This window comes from Balaenoptera physalus (genome assembly GCF_965194825.1).
Source record: "Balaenoptera physalus genome assembly, chromosome: 11".
In the NCBI taxonomy this organism is placed as follows: Eukaryota; Metazoa; Chordata; class Mammalia; order Artiodactyla; family Balaenopteridae; genus Balaenoptera; species Balaenoptera physalus.
In genome coordinates this window covers 3,173,521-3,190,993 of record NC_138896.1, presented here as the reverse complement: position 1 = coordinate 3,190,993, position 17,473 = coordinate 3,173,521, and the positions used below count along the sequence as shown (strand labels likewise).

General features: G+C 45.5%; 1 long non-coding RNA gene across 1 annotated transcript; it reads right to left on the bottom strand.

Moving 5' to 3' along the window:
- Positions 1 to 5: 5 nt before the first annotated feature.
- On the bottom strand, positions 6 to 16,839 carry LOC309638005. The gene is made up of 2 exons (XR_014250943.1): positions 6,515 to 16,839; positions 6 to 698 (listed from the first exon to the last, which is right to left on the bottom strand). It is a non-coding gene; the product is annotated as an uncharacterized lncRNA (long non-coding RNA).
- Between the last annotated feature and the right edge of the window lie 634 nt (positions 16,840 to 17,473).

The window sequence follows — 17,473 nt, the reverse complement described above, 5'->3', positions numbered from 1 at the left end:
TTAACGTGGACCGTTTTTAAAGTCTTTATTGAATTTGTTACACTATTGCTTCTGTTTTATGTTTTGATTTTTCGGCCGTGAGGCACGTGGGATCTTAGCTCCCCGACCAGGGATCGAACCTGCACCCCCTGCAGTGGAAGGTGAAGTCTTAACCACTGGACCGGATGCCTAGCTTCTTGATTGTGGCATGTCTTATGGGGGGACAGGGGCCGTGGTTAATCCAGGAACCTGGTCAGGTGGAGCTGTGGTGGGGGAGATGAGGGGGTGTCTGAGAAAACATGATAAAAAGAAAATACGGGTACATTCAGGTTGAGAAGAGAGGTTCTGAGGAGTTACAATATTTTGTTTTTCATTTTACATTATTACATAACCCACGATATGACAAATGAAATGCATTTTACTCTTTTTGGTGACAGTTCCGTTGAGTTCCTTCTCTGGCCCAGTCTTCGTATCTGGGAGAAAATGAGCATTTTCTGGGTATTTATAGGTATAATCTGGATAAAGACAGAAAAAGGAATTGCTATCAGAAGTATTATGACAATATATAAAGCACAGTAAAGGGATGTAATCTCAGAAAATATTCAAAGCCTACCTCTACTTCCAAAGTGACCCCGTGGTACCTTGGCAGGATCCCACAGAAGTCTGGGCTTCTTGCAGTGGAGCTTGAAAACCCTGCTGTAGGAAGGAGGCACCCAGCCCTAGGCGTGTGGGGAAGAAAGGAAAGCTGAGAAATTCCTAACTCTAAGGGCACATTCTTCCCAACTCCATCATAGCTTTGCTATGTCTCGGAGCTGTTGGCCCGTGGGTCTGATAACTGAGGTACTGAGAGAAGAGGACGTGCCCTCCTCTACTCCCTTCCCTTGTCACCCAGGGTCAACACTCTCTCATTTCATTTGTGTTCAGTATGTGTTTGTTGAATTAAATTCTTGAAAGCATCCAAATGGAACTCAAAGAGCTTTGGGGATTCAGAGGAGTGAGACTTTCTAAGGGGTTATTTCTGCTTGGGAAATGGGACAAGACTTCATGAGAGGGAGGGACGCCGAGCTGAGCTTTGAAGAATAAAGAGGGGCTGTGGACAAAGTTGGATTTGAGAGAGGAGGTTGCAAGGGCACAAGGCAACAAGGACAAAGCACGCTTGGAGATCGCGGTGGGACTTGTTTGGCTGAGCCTGTGGAAAATAAAGGGGGAGAGTTAAGCTGAGGTGGAAGTGAGGCGGTTCCTGCATGCCAGAGCCAGAGACAGTCACAGGCAACGCGGAAGACGAATGATTTGAAACAGAGGTGTGCCTGGATCAAAGGTCAGTCTGGTGGCAGCACACAGGCTGGCTTGGACAAATGATTGGCTGAAGCCAAGGGAATGGGTTGGGGGGGCTGCTACAGGAGGTCTGGGCAGGAGGTGAGGAGGGCCAGACAGACAGGGCTGGTAGAGCACATGGGAAGTAAGGAGTGCTAATGCTCAAAGAGAGAAAAACAGGTATAATATTAGCTACAGATAGGCTGAGGAGTGCAGGTGGAGAGAGGTGGCTGAGGTTTGTAAGACCAGTGACAAGGAGTAAGAGGGTGCCATGAGTGGAAAAAGAAGCTGGTGTGTGTGGGCAGATAACGAGCTGTTTTCCACTTGCTGGGTTTGAGGTGCTGGGGGGACATCTAAGTGGAAACATCCCACAGCTGGAAATTTGGAACTGGAAGCCTGGAAAGAAGTTGGAACTAGAGCATCAGATTCAGGAGACAGGAGCCTGGAAGTGATCCCTGGGTGTGCACTGGCCCCAGAGGGAAGCTGCGTAGAGCAAGAGAAGACAGGATTTGGTGAAGGTGCATATTTAGGATGAAGAAAAAAGAAAGAGGCCGTGAGTCAGAATCAAAGGATAATGTAAAATTAGCTGAAGAAACAATTTGGCTTTTAGCTCTGTCCATTCACCTCTACAATTCCCAGAGACAGAGCCATCTATGCTTCATTTTAGGATTGGACCAGTCCTGGGTTCTGTGAGGAAGCTCATCATTTTTGGTTTTAAGTGGTTCCAGGAAGTTAACTTGCTTGTTGAATAGGCTCCGCTACAATACTTATCTTTGTTGCAGGTTGTAGCTAAAGCCCGCAAGAGCCTGGAGTAGGGGCGACCACTGTGAACGATGAATGCCTATAACTCTACATGAGAAGAACCAATAAATAATCAACGCAGAGCTCTTAGTATGTGGCAGTCTCTGCTAAGAATTCTGCAAGCATTATCTCACTTATTCTTTAATCCACTTGGCCAGATATTACCATCTTCCCAGCTAACAGAAAGGAGACTGATACTCAGAGCAAATAAGGTCACAGAGCTAGAAGGCAGCAAAGGGATGGAGTCCAGGCAAGCTAACCCAACAGCCCTAAGTACTACATTGTCCTGAGAGAGAGAAAAGAAGCAGGAATGAGAGTCCAGATGTAAGAAACATGAGAGTGAGAGAAAGTTCAAGATTAGTTGATAACGTTAATTACCAAAGATGCCTTGGACTGACAGTAAAGATTCCCCAAGTCGACGAAACAAATAGAAGGTCTTTATATCCTGGACAGTAAGGGAGGATTTAGGGTTTCCTAGAACTAATCATGTTTTGATACAATCTCCCCACCTAAAGATATGCAGAAGCCATCTCTGAGAAGACTTACAAGGTACTAGAGAATCATGAAATCTGAAATGAATCCTGAGGCGTGTGATGTCAGAAAGATGGCAGAATAGGAAATTTCTACTGTCCTCCCCTCACAGAATGTTGATTTGACAATCACGCATGGACAAAAGTACCTTTGTGGGAGTCCAGGAGTCCAGCAGAGAAGGTCCAACAGAAAAATCTGAGACTGGATGCATTGAAGAGGGTAAGAAGAATGGTTTCTTCTCCTTCACCTGCATCACTTCTCCCCCAAGGTGGCACAGCTTAGTGCCAAGAGAGAGCCCCCCTTGGGCTGCATTTCTCTCCCAGGGAAAAGTGACAGTGTGTGAGTGAGCACCCAGTTTCCCGAGCTGTGTGGGATGCTGCTCAAGGGGCCCACTTCCTTCTCACCCCACCCAGAATACTGAGGTGATTTGCACAGTTGAGGAGTTGGGAGGGGCTGGGAGCACAGCAGCTAGGACTCAGAACTCATCAAAAGGATGCTGCTAGCTGCTTTGCAGTTCATCCTACTAGATGCTTTGTGGGCTCCGTCAGGAAGCTCCCCCACAGGCCAGCGGGGACACCTCACTTGTGGTCCACCTAACTGGCCCATGGGCACCTCTAACGTTCTGTGCACTTCAACCTCCTCTCCCCGCATGGCCAGCTCCTGGCACATGCTCCCATGGATGGTGAGCACAAGACTTCGCAGATGGCTGTGGGATTGGGAGAAAGCTCACAAACTTGAGTGCTTCAGGGCACTGCGCTAGAGAAAACTGGGAGGCTCTTAGCACCCGGCCAAGACTCCACCGAAAACTGTTAGAACTAATCAACAAATTCAGGAAAATTGGAGGATACACAATCAACTTAACAAAAATCACTTTCATTTCTATATACCAGCAACAAAATATCTGAAAAAGAAATTAAGAAAACATTCCCACTTAAAATACTTAGGAATAAATTTAACCATGGGGGCTAGAGACCTGTACACAGAAAACTATAAGACTTCGATGAAATAAATTGAAGAAGACACAAACAAATGGAAACATATTCCATTTTCATGGATTGAAAGGACTAATGTTGTTAAACTGTCCATACTATCCAAAGCGATCTATAGATTCATATCAAAATTCCAGTGGCATTTTTCATAGAAATTGGAAAAAATTCTGAAATTCGTATGGGACCACAAAAGACTCCAAATGGCCAAAGCAGTCTTGAGAAAGAAGAATGATGCTGGAGGCATCACAATTCCTGATTTTAAACTACATTTCAAAACCACAGTAATCAAAACAGTATGGTACTGGCATAAAAACTCACACCTAGGTGGATGGAACAGAATAGAGAGCCCAGAAATAAACCCATGTCAACTAATCTTTGACAAGGGTGCCAGGAACATACAGTGGGGCAAGGACAGTCTGTTCAATAAATGGTGTTGGGGAAATTAGATATCCTTATGTAAAATAATGAAACTATCCTTATCTTAAACCACTCACAAAAATTAATGGAAAATGGATTAAAGCCTTAAATGTAACACCGGAAACTGTAAAGCTCTTAGAAGAAAATATAAAGAAAAAGCTCCTTGACATAAGGTCTTGGAAATGATTTTTTGGATATGACATCAGAAGCACAGGGAAGAAAAGAAAAATAAACAAGTGGGACTACATAAAACTAAAAAGCTTCTGCACAGCAAAGGAAATTATCAACAAAATGAAAAGGCAACCTATAGAGTGGGAGAAAACATTTGCAAATCATATATCTGATATGAGGTTGATATCCAAAATATATAAGGAACCCATAGAACTCAGTAGCAAAAACACCACAAATAATCTGATGAAAAAATGGGCAGAGGACCTGAATAGACATTTTTCAAAGAAGACATACAGATGACCAACAAGTACATGGGAACATGCTCAACATCACTAAGCATCAGGAAAATGCAAATCAAAACCACAACGAGATACCACCTCACACTTGTTAGGATGGTTATTATCAAAAGAGATATATATGGAACCTAAAAAAAAAAAATTGTTCTGATGAATCTAGTTGCAGGGCAAGAATAAAGAGGTAGACATAGAGAATGGACTTGAGGACATGGGGTGGGAAGGGGAAGCTGGGGCGAAGTGAGAGTAGCATCGACATATATACACTACCGAATGTAAAACAGTTGACTGGTGGGAAGCAGCAGCATAGCACAGGGAGATCAGCTCGGTGCTTTGTGATGACCTAGAGGGGTGGGATAGGGAGGATGGGAAGGAGGCTCACGAGGGAGGGGATATGGGGACATGTGTGTGCATATGGCTGACTCACTTTGTTGTGCAACAGAAACTAACACGGTATTGTGAAGCAATTCTACTCCAATAAAGATCTATTTAAAAAAAAAAAAATAATAAAAAGACCAAAAAACTGACAAGAGATCACAAATTTTTGCAAGGATAAGGAGAAAAGGGAACCCTTGTGCACTGTTGGGGGGAATGTAAGTTGGTACAGCGATTATGGAAGACTATGTGGAGGTTCCTCAAAAAATACAAAAGAGAATTACCATATGATCCAGCAAGTCTGCTTCTGGATATACATCCAAAGGAAAGGAGATCAACATCTCGAAGCACTCTCATATTCATTGTGGCATTATTCACAGTAGCCAAGATATGGAAACAACCTAAGTGTCTTTTGACAGATTAATGAATAAAGGAAATGTGATATATATTTATATATATCACATTTAAACATACACACACACACCATAGAATATTATTCAGCCATAAAAAGAAGGAAACCTTGCCATTTGTGACAACATGAATGAACCTGGGGGACATTATGTTCAGTGAAATAAGCCAGAAACAGAAAGACAAATACTGTATGATCTCACTCCTATGTGGAATCTTAAAAAAAAGTTGAAGTTGTAGAAATACAGAGTAGAATGTTGATTGACAGGGGTTGGCGGGTGGAAATGGGGAGATGTTGGTCAAAGTGTACAAGCTTTCAGTTATAAAACGAATAAGTTCTGGGGATCTAATGTACGGCATGGTGACTATAGTTAACGACACTGTATTGTATATTTGAAATATGCTAAGAGAATAGATCCTAAGCATTGTCATCACACACACACACCATGGTAACTGTGTGAGCTGATAGATGTGTTAATCAACTTAATTGTGGTAATCATTTCACAGTGTATATGTATACATATATCTATTATGCTGTATACCTTACAGTTTTATTCATCATTTATACCTCTATAAAACTGGAAAAAATAAAAACCAATCCTGAATCCGAAGGTAGTGAGAGGAAGGGTGGTAGCTGGTGTGGCGTCCTCCCCCACCCCATCTGCAGCTTGTGAGTGAGCCCCCTGGGCGGGCTAGTAATCTAGTATTAGATTGACGAATGTGAAAAGTAGGTTAGAACACTTTACCAAGAAGCATAAGCCATCGTCCTGCCTTCAGAGGGTCGTGGGGAGACAGAGATCACAGGGTAGGGGGAGACACAGCCTTAGAAAGGACAGGCCAGCTCAAACTCCCAATTTTATTTTTGTGAATGGAGTAACGTCCAGGAGAAACACTTATCTCTAGGAAGAATGTTTTTGTTATCGCTCCCATTAGAGACTCTCTGAAGATCCCTCTATTGCTCCTATTCTGCGACTCTGAGAGCTAAAAAGAATGAGTGTGTGTGTGTGTGTGTGTGTGTGTGTGTGTGTGTGAGACGCGTGTGCATGTGTAGATACAGGGTGAAATCCGCACCTTCTCCAGGGCCTGGTGGAATAGTGGAGATGATGTGGAAACAGCTAAGGAGCTGTAAGAGCTGGTGGCGGATGAAGGTGATGGCAGTGGTATATGTGTGTAGTTTTAGAATGAGGGAGAGAGAGTTCCTTTGTTGTGGCTTGGAATCCCTGGACAGCGCTTCACCTTCAGTGATGTGTCTTTTCTTCTTCCTTTACTTGGGGCCGGGTAGGCACCTGACAGCCTGACCCCAGGGCTCTGCAGAGAGGCTGAGAAATGCTTGTCCAGGCACAGGTGAAGTAGGATGTCTCTGGAAGAGCCGACTCCTTTATTTCACACTGGACTCTGGTGACTAGTGGAATGAATGAGGCAGAGCATGGGAATAGTTGAGCTCAGCGCTGACACGTAAGCCTGCAGTACAGGACAGCTCTTAACAGTGCGGTAGAGATAGGGCTGGAATCTGAGCCTGACTCTTGCCCTGCATCCCTGTCGGCCTCTCCCCGCGGCACACGCCCGCACGCCACTCCTTTCATCCTCCTGGGCTCCCCGTGTCTGCCATCAGGGCTGCCCTGCACGCGTCTGAATGAAAATGAATAACAGTACAGGTTGGATCACAGGGCTGGGGGAGCCTGAATAGGGGTCCTGAGGCTTCACGGGCTCAGCGTGAAAACTTGGCCTGTCTTTTGCAGCCCAGAAGCTGGAGGGATGATGGACTTAAAGTGGTGCCTTTTCTCAGGCTAATTAGAAAGTCAGCAAGCCAGGGCCCTGGGATTCCCTGTGCTCCTCCCCATGAAGGGGAAGCAGCTCCTGACCCTCGGGGGCGCTGAGCAGGGAGGCGGTGCTGGCAGGGAAAGCGCCGGGTGCAGCAGGGGGCAGACCCTGGGGCACGCTGCAGCTGTGCGGACTGCCTGGTAACCTCCGGCAAGTCACTTTGCCTCTTGCAGCCTTTGTTTATCCCCCAGGAGAGCAGGGATAATATTTTGGAGATTAATCCTTTGTCAGTTGCTTCGTTTGCAAATATTTTCTCCCATTCTGAGGGTTGTCTTTTCGTCTTGTTTATGGTTTCCTTTGCTGTGCAAAAGCCTTTAAGTTTCATTAGGTTCCATTTGTTTATTTTTGTTTTTATTTCCATTTCTCTAGGACGTGGGTCAAAAAGGATCTTGTGGAGATTTATGTCATAGAGTGTTCTGCCTATGTTTTCCTCTAAGAGTTTTATAGTGTCTGGCCTTACATTTAGGTCTTTAATCCATTTTGAGTTCATTTTTGTGTATGGTGTTAGGGAGTGTTCTAATTTCATTCTTTTACATGTAGCTGTCCAGTTTTCCCAGCACCACTTATTGAAGAGGCTGTCTTTTCTCTACTGTATATTCTTGCCTCCTTTATCAAAGATAAGGTGACCATATGTGCAAGGGTTTATCTCTGGGCTTTCTATCCTGTTTGCTCAACATCTCTAATCATTAGAGAAATGTAAATCAAAACTACAATGATTTATCACCTCACACTGGTCAGAATGGCCATCATCAAAAAATCTACAAACAATAAATGGTGGAGAGGGTGTGGAGAAGAGGGAACACTCTTGCACTGTTGGTGGGAGTGTAAATTGATACAGCCACTATGGAGAACAATGTGGAGGTTCCTTAAAAAAGTAAAAATAGAAGTACCATTTAACCCAGCAATCCCACTACTGGGCATATATCCTGAGAAAACCATAATTCAAAAAGAGTCATGTACCACAATGTTCATTGCAGCTCTGTTTACAATAGCCAGGACGTGGAAACAACCTAAGTGTCCATCAACAGAGGTGTGGATAAAGAAGATGTGGCACATATATACAATGGAATATTACTCAGCCATAAAAAGAAATGAAATTGAGTTATTTGTAGTGAGGTGGATAGACCTAGAGTCTGTCATACAAAGTAAGTCAGAAAGAGAAAAACAAATACCGTATGCTAACACATATGTATGGAATCTAAAAAAAAAAAAAATGGTTCTGAAGAACCTAGGGGCAGGATGGGAGTAAAGATGCAGACGTAGAGAATGGACTTGAGGACACAGGGAGGGGGAAGGGTAAGCTGGGACAAAGTGAGAGAGCGACATGGACATATATACACTACCAAATGTAAAATGGATAGCTAGTGGGAAGCAGCTGCATAGCACAGGGAGATCAGCTCGGTGCTTTGTGACCACCTAGAGGGGTGGGATAGGGAGGGTGGGAGACACAAGAGGGAGGAGATATGGGGATATATGTATGTGCATATAGCTGATTGACTTTGTTATACAGCAGAAACTAACACACCATTGGAAAGCAATTATACTCCAGTAAAGACGTTTAAAAAACAAACAAACAGAGATAATAAATATTTGCAGGGTGGCCATGAAGAAACAAGGCAGCACCTGCATGACGCCTAGAGCACTGGGGGCTCGGCGCGGGGCATGCGGGGTTGTGGGCTCTCTCGTTGCCCCCAGTGTGAGCTACCACGGTTGAGAAGGCAGGGTGAGTAGCCCTCTCATGACGAATTGGAATGCAGAGTTCGCAGGGTTTGGAAGATGCTGCCTGGGGCCATGCTTTAGAAGGAAATGAAGGTTCCTTCTAGGTTTCATGGATCAGGAAGAACAGAGAAGGCAGGACATGTCCTGGCCCTCGAAGGACAGGTCGGGTTTTCAGGGGAAGCATCATAGGGGAAGGAGGTGGTTGAGCAAATGCTCAGCGGAGGGAACGTTCTGTTTTCAGTGGTCGGTGAGGAAACCAGCCAAGTGGGAATAGAGAGTTGACCCAGGTGGGAGGGGATGTTGGCACCTTATCTTCCTCCTTGTCATCTCGTCACACCTCACTGAAACGACTTGTTGAAGTCTCTGTTCTCCCGGCCAGGTTGTAAGTCCATGAGAGCAGAGACTGTGCCTAACCTAGCTCACCCTGACCTGTATCTCTAGGGCCTGGCACCGACTAGATGCTCAATGTATATATCCAATGAATGAATGAATGAGGGCGTGGGTGGACATATTGGGAAAGGTAGGTTATGTTCGGGTTGGGGAGGGTCTGGGCTAGAACTGAGAACACACTGAAAGTTTTGAAGGAGGATGTATCTGTCTGAAGGGGGCGTTTTAGGAAGGAGTAACCTGAGAGCCCATGGAGGATGGGTTGAAGGGTGGAGGGTTTGTAGGTGAGATGGAGGCCAGTGAGGAGGCAGTGGGGTCATGAAGGCATCAGATGGTGGGGTCCTAGACTCATCCGTTACCAGTGGTGATGAGACAGAAAAGTAGGTGTGGTCAGATGAATTAAACAAGTGCTCCACAGAAATTTTCACCCTGTGGCCTCTTCTGATGGTTTCTGTAATTCTTAAGATTCTGCGTCTATTTTCCCTCTCCAGAATAATGATAATAGTAAAGGTCCTAAAATTTTCAAACAGTTAAGAAAAAGAGGGAGAAAGCCACAACTTCCCACTGTTTGCCCATGTGGCTCGGCCGTGGAATAGGTGGTGGAAAGTCAGCCCAAGGAGGGGACAGGGTGTGGTGGGTACAGGGTCTGGATGGTGAGAGGGCTGGGCCGGAGCACAGAGCTGAGGGCCTTGGCACTGTGGCTGCTGGATTCTCTTCTTTGGAAAAGGTGGGAGTTCCTAACTTTCCTAGTGTGGAGTGAGAGAAGAGGAGGAGGAGGAAAAATAATAACTTTAATTTCCTGCCCAGTTAAAAACCTTGACTACTTAGGCTTTGTGAAGTGATTGTACACAGTGTTCGAAAGATTTTATAAATTCCTCTTTAGGGATAAGCCTCCGGGGAGAATATGCCCCAAGGGACTACTCCTTGAAGAAGAGGCCCAGAGCAGAGAGTTAAAACTTCCTCAGAAATGCAAACAATCCTCTTCAGATTAAAGGCCTTTTGCAAGTGGCTTATATTTTGCCTTGTTGCAACTTCAGGTATTCAAAGACCAGTGGTTGGAAAAGATCTACCTTCAAGGGTATAAGTAGACAAAAAAGCCTGACATTTCCAATTTCCATCTCAGAAAGGGCATCAAGAACTGGGTCCTGGATGGGAAGAAAGCATCGTTTTCTAATTCTTGAATCTTCACATTTGTAGTTTTTGTTACACCTGGTTTGTTTCTGGGCATGATCAGTAGAAAAGCATTGCAGACAAAATAAGCCTGAATGCCTGTCTTCAGCACAGGAAGGAGGGGAGGCTGGGCCTCTCTTCAGCCAGGCTTGGGAGCAGAACAACCAGAGGGGACCAAGAGGTGGGACAGTCACAAGGAGGGGAGGAAAGCCAGACAGTCCTGAAGCCTTTGTCAGTGAAGCAAAAGGAGGGCGTCCCAATTAGAAGCTGTAATAGTTAATTCTATGTGTCAACTTGGCTGGGCCGCAGGGCCCAGATATGTGTTTGAACAGTATTCTGGATGCTTCCGGGAGGGTGTTTTTGGATGAGATTAACATTTAAATGGGTGGATAAATGTTTGAATAAAGCAGTTTGCCCTCCATAATGTGGGTGGGCCTTATTCAGTCAGTTGAAGGCCTGGATAGAACCACCCCTGAGCAAGAAGAAATTCTGCTAGCAGATAGCCTTCAGACTCGAACTGCAGCACCGGCTCTTTTCTTGGCCTCCAACCTGCCGGCCTATCCTGAAAATAGTGAACTTGCAGGTCTCCATAATCTTGTGAGACAGTGCCTCAAAATAAGTCTCTCTCTCTCTCTCTCTCTCCATGTATACATATGTACACATACATTCTATTAGTTACATTTCCCTGAGTGCCCCTGACTGACTCTGTTCATCTCTCCTGCTTGCTTTGATCATCTGTGCTATTAGCAAACTCGGATGAGCTCAAGCCATAGACGGTTCCAAGTATGCTGAAAATTCAGAGAAAAGTCTGCTACATTTATTAGAGGATGTTTGAACGTTATTTAGAGAATGGAGGACATGATGATACTTGCCAAATGGGATTCCTTTGGCTCAGCATTAGAAAACAGATATGGAACAGAGGGCAAAACATTAGAACAACATTTCTATTCAATAATAAACTTCACTTTGAAGTAGATGGTTAACCCTGCGTATTCTAGTTAATCTTAGTATCCTGGTTCAGCAAAGCTTCGGTCAGTTAACACTCCTGACGTGTGCAGTGCAATACATAGCTTTATGCTTTGGAGCATGCTTGCTGCATCGAGTGAATGTCCTGACAGTTCAGGCTGAGCAGGGACCGTGGCTGGACAGATGGGTGGGGAGAGACTGCTGAAGCATGTTCAGTGGAGGAGACAGAGCACGTGTCTTTCTGGCCAAAAGTTATTTCTGAGAAACAGAGGGCTGTGGCCAGAGGAGAATCATTTCTAAGCAGGTCACCATGAGCGCAAGGACAGTACAAGTCGTGACTGCACCTGAGGCCACTGGGCTGAGAGCCAGTCTTGGCTCCACCTCTTTTAGGGTTGAAAGGAAACGTTGGGCTAACAGGTTAGTCTTGAATCCTGACATTATCCCACGGTGGAGAGAAGGGGCAGAGAGAAATTTCTTGCCAAAATAAGGAAGACCATTTCAGACATGTTCATTGCAATGACACAGCCTTAGAACACTGTTCAAATGCTAGGAAAGAAGGTGGACTGCTAGGCAGTGAGGTTTTAGTGGAAGGAAGGTGGACCTCGTGTTCATAAACCCTGGCCTTACCAAACTACTCATTAAACTCCTGGAAGGCCTCGTTCTCTCCCCGGTCTGAGTCTTACCACATCTTTGCTGGAGACTACTACCAACTTAACTCCTCCTTGAGCATTAGGTCTGTATATGGAAGAAGCGTTTCTTGTTCCTCCTATGTGCCACCTCAGCCCTGCTGCTGGCTTTTCTCAGCCCTTTTCATGTGGAATTAGTGCCTCCTAGACCCTGTGGTCCTTGGGGAAGGACAGTGACTTTTGCACGGTTATATGTCCAGGGTCTTGAAGCGGGCCTGCCTCGGGGTAACTGGCTCCCTTTTCTTCTCCGTAAAGTCTGACCGTGCCCCAGACCCCTGTATCCGATTCAGTTCTAAAGCAGGGCTCTACAGGGCTTATGTACTCTCATCTAGCTGATCCTGTTACTGGACTTGCTTTGACCATAAAACCCTACTTCTCACAGTTATTCCTTATTATATAGTGCCCAGTTCTTCCAGAGCATGGATTTCCTTTCTTTGGGCCTCAGCTTCCTTTAACTGTATCAGATACCTGGAACCAGGTTTCCCCAGCTCTGACTGTGTAATGGAGGTTGGTTGCCTCCACAAGAACTTGTGTCCCTCACCTGTTCACAGCACTTGGCTTAGATCCGGCCCTAGATCTTAGGCTTCGTCTAAGCCATCACCAAATGGGAATTTTGCCTTGCGTTCCCTTCTCAGCCTGTTCTGAACCTAACTTTAAGCACATGTCCTGTAATAACTGACCCCGGTCTTACTGTGTGTTTAATCCTGGGCTCTCCCTGGCCCTGAGGGACTTCTTGGACTCCAGATCCTGGAGCAGTTCCCAGAGGTAGGGAATGAGCTGTGGGTGCAATTCCATAAGCCTTAAGGATGAATAGTAATGTGTCTCAGAAACATACTCAAAAGCCTAGGTTTTCTATATTTGGAGATTTAAAGTTTTCCCCCACAGATTACAAATCAAAGACCAGCTGTACTGAATTGAAAAAGCCCAGTTGTATTCATGCCAGGTGGGTCCTACTTCTGTGATGTCAGTGTAGGGCTCTGTGATACAGAGGTCCAGTATGGTCCCCGAAGATGTCCATACTCCGATCCTGGAACTTGGGTGTACCTTACCTGGCAAAAGGAGGTTTGCCGATGTAATTTAGGTTACTCATCTTGAGATAGGGAGATTATCCGGGTGGGCCCAACCTAATCATCTGAGCCCTTAAAAAGCAAAGACCTTTCTCTGGATGGAGTTAGAGAGACACAACAGAAAGGGAAGTCAGGGAGATTCTAGTCCTGGGAGGGATTCAGTGTGCCTTTGCTGGTTCTGAGATGTAGGAGCCACGTGCACTGATTCTAGGGAGGCCTCTAGGAACTGAGGGTGCCCTCAGCTGACAGCCAGCAAGGAGACAGGGACCTCACTTCCACAACCACAAGGAACTGAATTTGGCCAGCAGTCTGAGTGAGCTTGGAAGCAGATTCTTCCTCAGAGCCCCCAGTAAAGGAATGCGGCCCTGCTGACAGCTTGATTTCACCCCTGTAGCCTCTAAAAAGGGAACCCAGTGGAGCCACACTGTACCCAGACTGCTGAGCTACAGAACTGTGAAATAAGGAATGGTGTGGTTTTAAGCTACTACATTTGCGGTGATTTGCTCTGGCGGCAATGAAAAATGAATACAGGGCTTTGTCGAGGTCAGAGCCTTCAGGAAGATTTGCCGTTTCCTCTTCTATCCAAGATTCTCGGCGGCAAAAGTGCCTCTCTGAAGCTCACCCTGGTCTGTGTGGTTAGTGAGGAAACCTATGAGCTGAGAGCGCAGGGTTTTTTGGTCTCTGCTCACAGAAGCTTTCTTCCTGCTTGGGCGCTTGCTCAGAACAGCATATTTGGAGTTCCGCAGCCTCCCTGGTGAGCCAGATCCTGGCCATTTCATCACCCCGCCAGGGAGCTTGCCCAGTCAGCCTCCAAGGAAGCCGTCATAAAAATGCAAACACTCATGTACCCGCCACCTCCAGTGGCAAAGTGGAGGTGGGCTTATTTTGCAGCAAAAGCAAAGCATCAAGGCAAATGTTTCTGAGATAGACCTGTCAAGCAGGTGAGTCACCTCTCTGAAGACTGCCTCCTGTTCAGCAAGTGAAATTGTCTTCTACAGAAATCGGGCTGGAACAAAGGGCTCAGGTGGTCTCGTCCTGGATTCCCCGTGAATGGTTGATTTCCATGGGTGAGGCCCAGAGCTAATGACGCCAATGGCAGGGATTAGCTCTGCAGGTGGGCCAGTGTGGTCCACGGAGGGACTCCATCTAATCGAAACTGTCCTAACTGAGCGCCTGTGCCAGGCCCTGTGCTAGGAGCTGGGGACTGGGACAAAGAGTCAGATCCTGCCCACAAAATTCACAACAGAGTGGGGCGATGAGCCCCAAAGCAAGGAGGGATGTACTGATGTTAACGTGAAGGTGCGGATAATCCTCCCTGTGCGGAGGCAGGAGAAGTTAATCTGCCTGCATATCCTGAGGAGGCCTCACAGGAGAGATGACATTTGAGCCCCACTTTGCTGGAGGGGCAGGGATAAATACTAGTCGATGCCATACACTTGGTGCTCTACATGCTGTAATTTCATGTCAGTGGAATTCTGTTACGAAGAGCACCTGTAGGGTTAGGCACAAAAAAGCATAAAGAAGTAAAAATTTCCTGTGAGTAGGCGTTCTCATTGATTACTAGAGTGTTATGGCTTCTAGGTCCCTCGGTGGACAGGGGCCTGGGGTGGCAGGACTGGATCATTGCACCCAAGGGTTACGCTGCCAACTACTGTGATGGAAAATGCTCCTTCCCTCTCAACGCGCACATGAACGCCACCAACCATGCCATCGGGCAGACCCTGGTTCACCTTATGAATCCGAGTACGTCCCCAAACCGTGCTGTGAGCCGACAAAACTGAATGCCATCTCAGTGCTTTGCTTTGATGACAACTCCAACGTCATCCTGAAAAAATACAGAAACATGGTCGTCAGAGCTTGTGGGTGCCACTGACTCAGGACGAGCTGCTGGGGACACATGCACTGCCTTGGACTCCTGCATCACATCTGCCTTAAAAGGCACCCGGAAGCACCGAGAAAGCGGGATAAGACGCCAACACCATCTCGTACTGGCTGCTGCCTTTCCGCCCTAACAGACATCTTAAAGGACCTCGTCCGTAACCTGCTCACGTAGTAAATGTCGTGAGTAGTTGTCCTGATACACCCCTGCATTTACGTCTATATCCGTCTATCCATATTGAAATCTGTGAGCTCACACCAGTCTTCCAATCCCAAACAACACCTTAGGGTTCAGTCTAGTTTTTCCCCTTTTCCATATTTGTAACTCCCTTCTTCAGCTGTGGAGTGTGGCCTGTTTTAGTCGGTTTGGGTTGCTGTAACAAAAATACCAGGGTGGAATTTAAGCTACTCTGTGTGGCTTATAAACAACAGACATTTCTTTCCCACAGTTCCGGAGGCTGGAAGTCCAAGCTCACGTTGCTGGCACATTCAGTGTCTGGTGAGAGCCCACTTCCTGGTTCATAGGTGGCGCCACCTCACTGTGTCCTCACATGGCAGAAGGGAGAGGGGAGCTCTGTGGGGCCTCTTGTGTAAGAGCATCAATCACCTTCATGAGAGCTCCACCCTCATGACCTAATCACCCCGAAAGGCCCACCTCCCAGTACCATTACATTGGGGATTAAGCTTCAACATACGCACTTGGGGACTGGGTGGGGGACCCAGATGTTGAGCCTGTAGCATAGACCCGTGTGAAAAGTAAGGCAGGAGAATAAGGTATATTGAGAAAGAGGACAGATGCGCACCATGGTTTGGAGTCTGCTTAGGAAGGACCTTGAGTGTTATGACACGATGAGACTTCGTCTTTCAGGTACTGGTAAGTTGTTCAAGGTTACTGAGGAAAGAATAATAAGATTTAGCCAGAAGAGAAAAATTAATAGAAATGTAAATAGAACCACATAAGGTTTTTAGGTAGAAAAGGAAAGACTGGGAAAAATTTTTGCAGACTTATAAAAGTTCTCTAGGACAACGTTCAGCTTAGTTGCTTGATTACTCACTCAGTGTTCATTCCTGTTCCTGCTGAGGTGCCCCACTGTGATATACCGAGCACATTCCTTCACTCTCTGGTCTGCCTTTTACTTGGAATCTGAAAGTCACAGTGAACGATCTCCAGAAGATACCCAGTACATGTATTTCCCCACTGTCCATGTTGGTAAACAGGAAACATTTTATTTACCCAGGAGCAATAACGTTTGTTATAATGGGAATCGGATTCATTGCTAGGGGACCCTGGTATCCTTTTTCAATGACTGAATCAGTCAAGAAGCTTTTGGTGGTAAATAATTGAAAACCCAGCACGACTAGCTTAACTAACAAGGAATTTTAATGACGCCTGTAGCTGGAAGTTCAGAGGAAGGCTGGGTTCTAGGCTGACTTAATCCAGGGGCTCTGGACCATTTGCCTGGGATCCTCTGGGCTCTGCTTCCTCTGAGGCTTGTAGTGAGATGATCACACTGCTCTGGGTCTCACCTCAACGCCTGACGTTATCCAGAAGAGAAAGAAGAATGTTTTCCAGCATCTCTTCAGGAGACGAAAGAACTTTACTAAAAGTTTCCTGTAATGGTCTCCTTGTATCTTAAGAAAGAATTTTTCACTTTTTTTTCCTTTTATTTCTATTTTTTGTTTTGAAACAACCTTAGATTTACAGAAAAGTTGCAAAAACAGTATAAAACCTTTTTGTCTTTGAACTACTTGAGAGTAATTCACCAACCTGAAGTTCCACAAATGTTTATAGCAGCTTTATTTGTATTGCCCAAAACTGGAAACAACCTAGATGTCCTTCAATGGATGAATGGTTAAACAGACTGTGGCACCTCCATACTGTGGAATTCTACTCAGCACTGAAAAGGAACCAACTATTGATACATCCTGGATGAATCTCCAGAGAATTATGCTGGGTGAAAAAAAACCCATCCAAAAAGATTACAAAGTATATCATTCCATTTATGTAACACTCTTAAAATGACCATGTTATAGAAATGGGAACCAGATTAGTGGTTGCCAGGGGTTAAGAAGGAAGTGAGAGACATAGAGAGCAGACTTGTGGTTGCCAAGGGGGAAGGGGGGTAGAGGAGGGATGGAGTGGGAGTTTGGGGTTAGCAGATGTAAACTATTATATATAGAATGAATAAACAACAAGGTCCTATTGTATAGCACAGGGAATTATAGTCAATATCCTGTGATAAACCGTAATGAAAAAATATAAAAAAGAATGTGTATGTGTGTGTGTGTATGTATATGTATATATATAGATAGATAGATATCGATATATGTATAACTGAATCACTTTGCTGTGCAGCAGAAATTAACACAACATTGTAAATCAACTAGACTTTAATAAAAAAGAAAAGAGAAGGAAGTGAGGGTAGGAGGGGTGGGGGTGTTTATAAAATGGCAACACAAGGGATTCTTGTTGTGATGGAAATGTTCTGTGTCTTGACTGT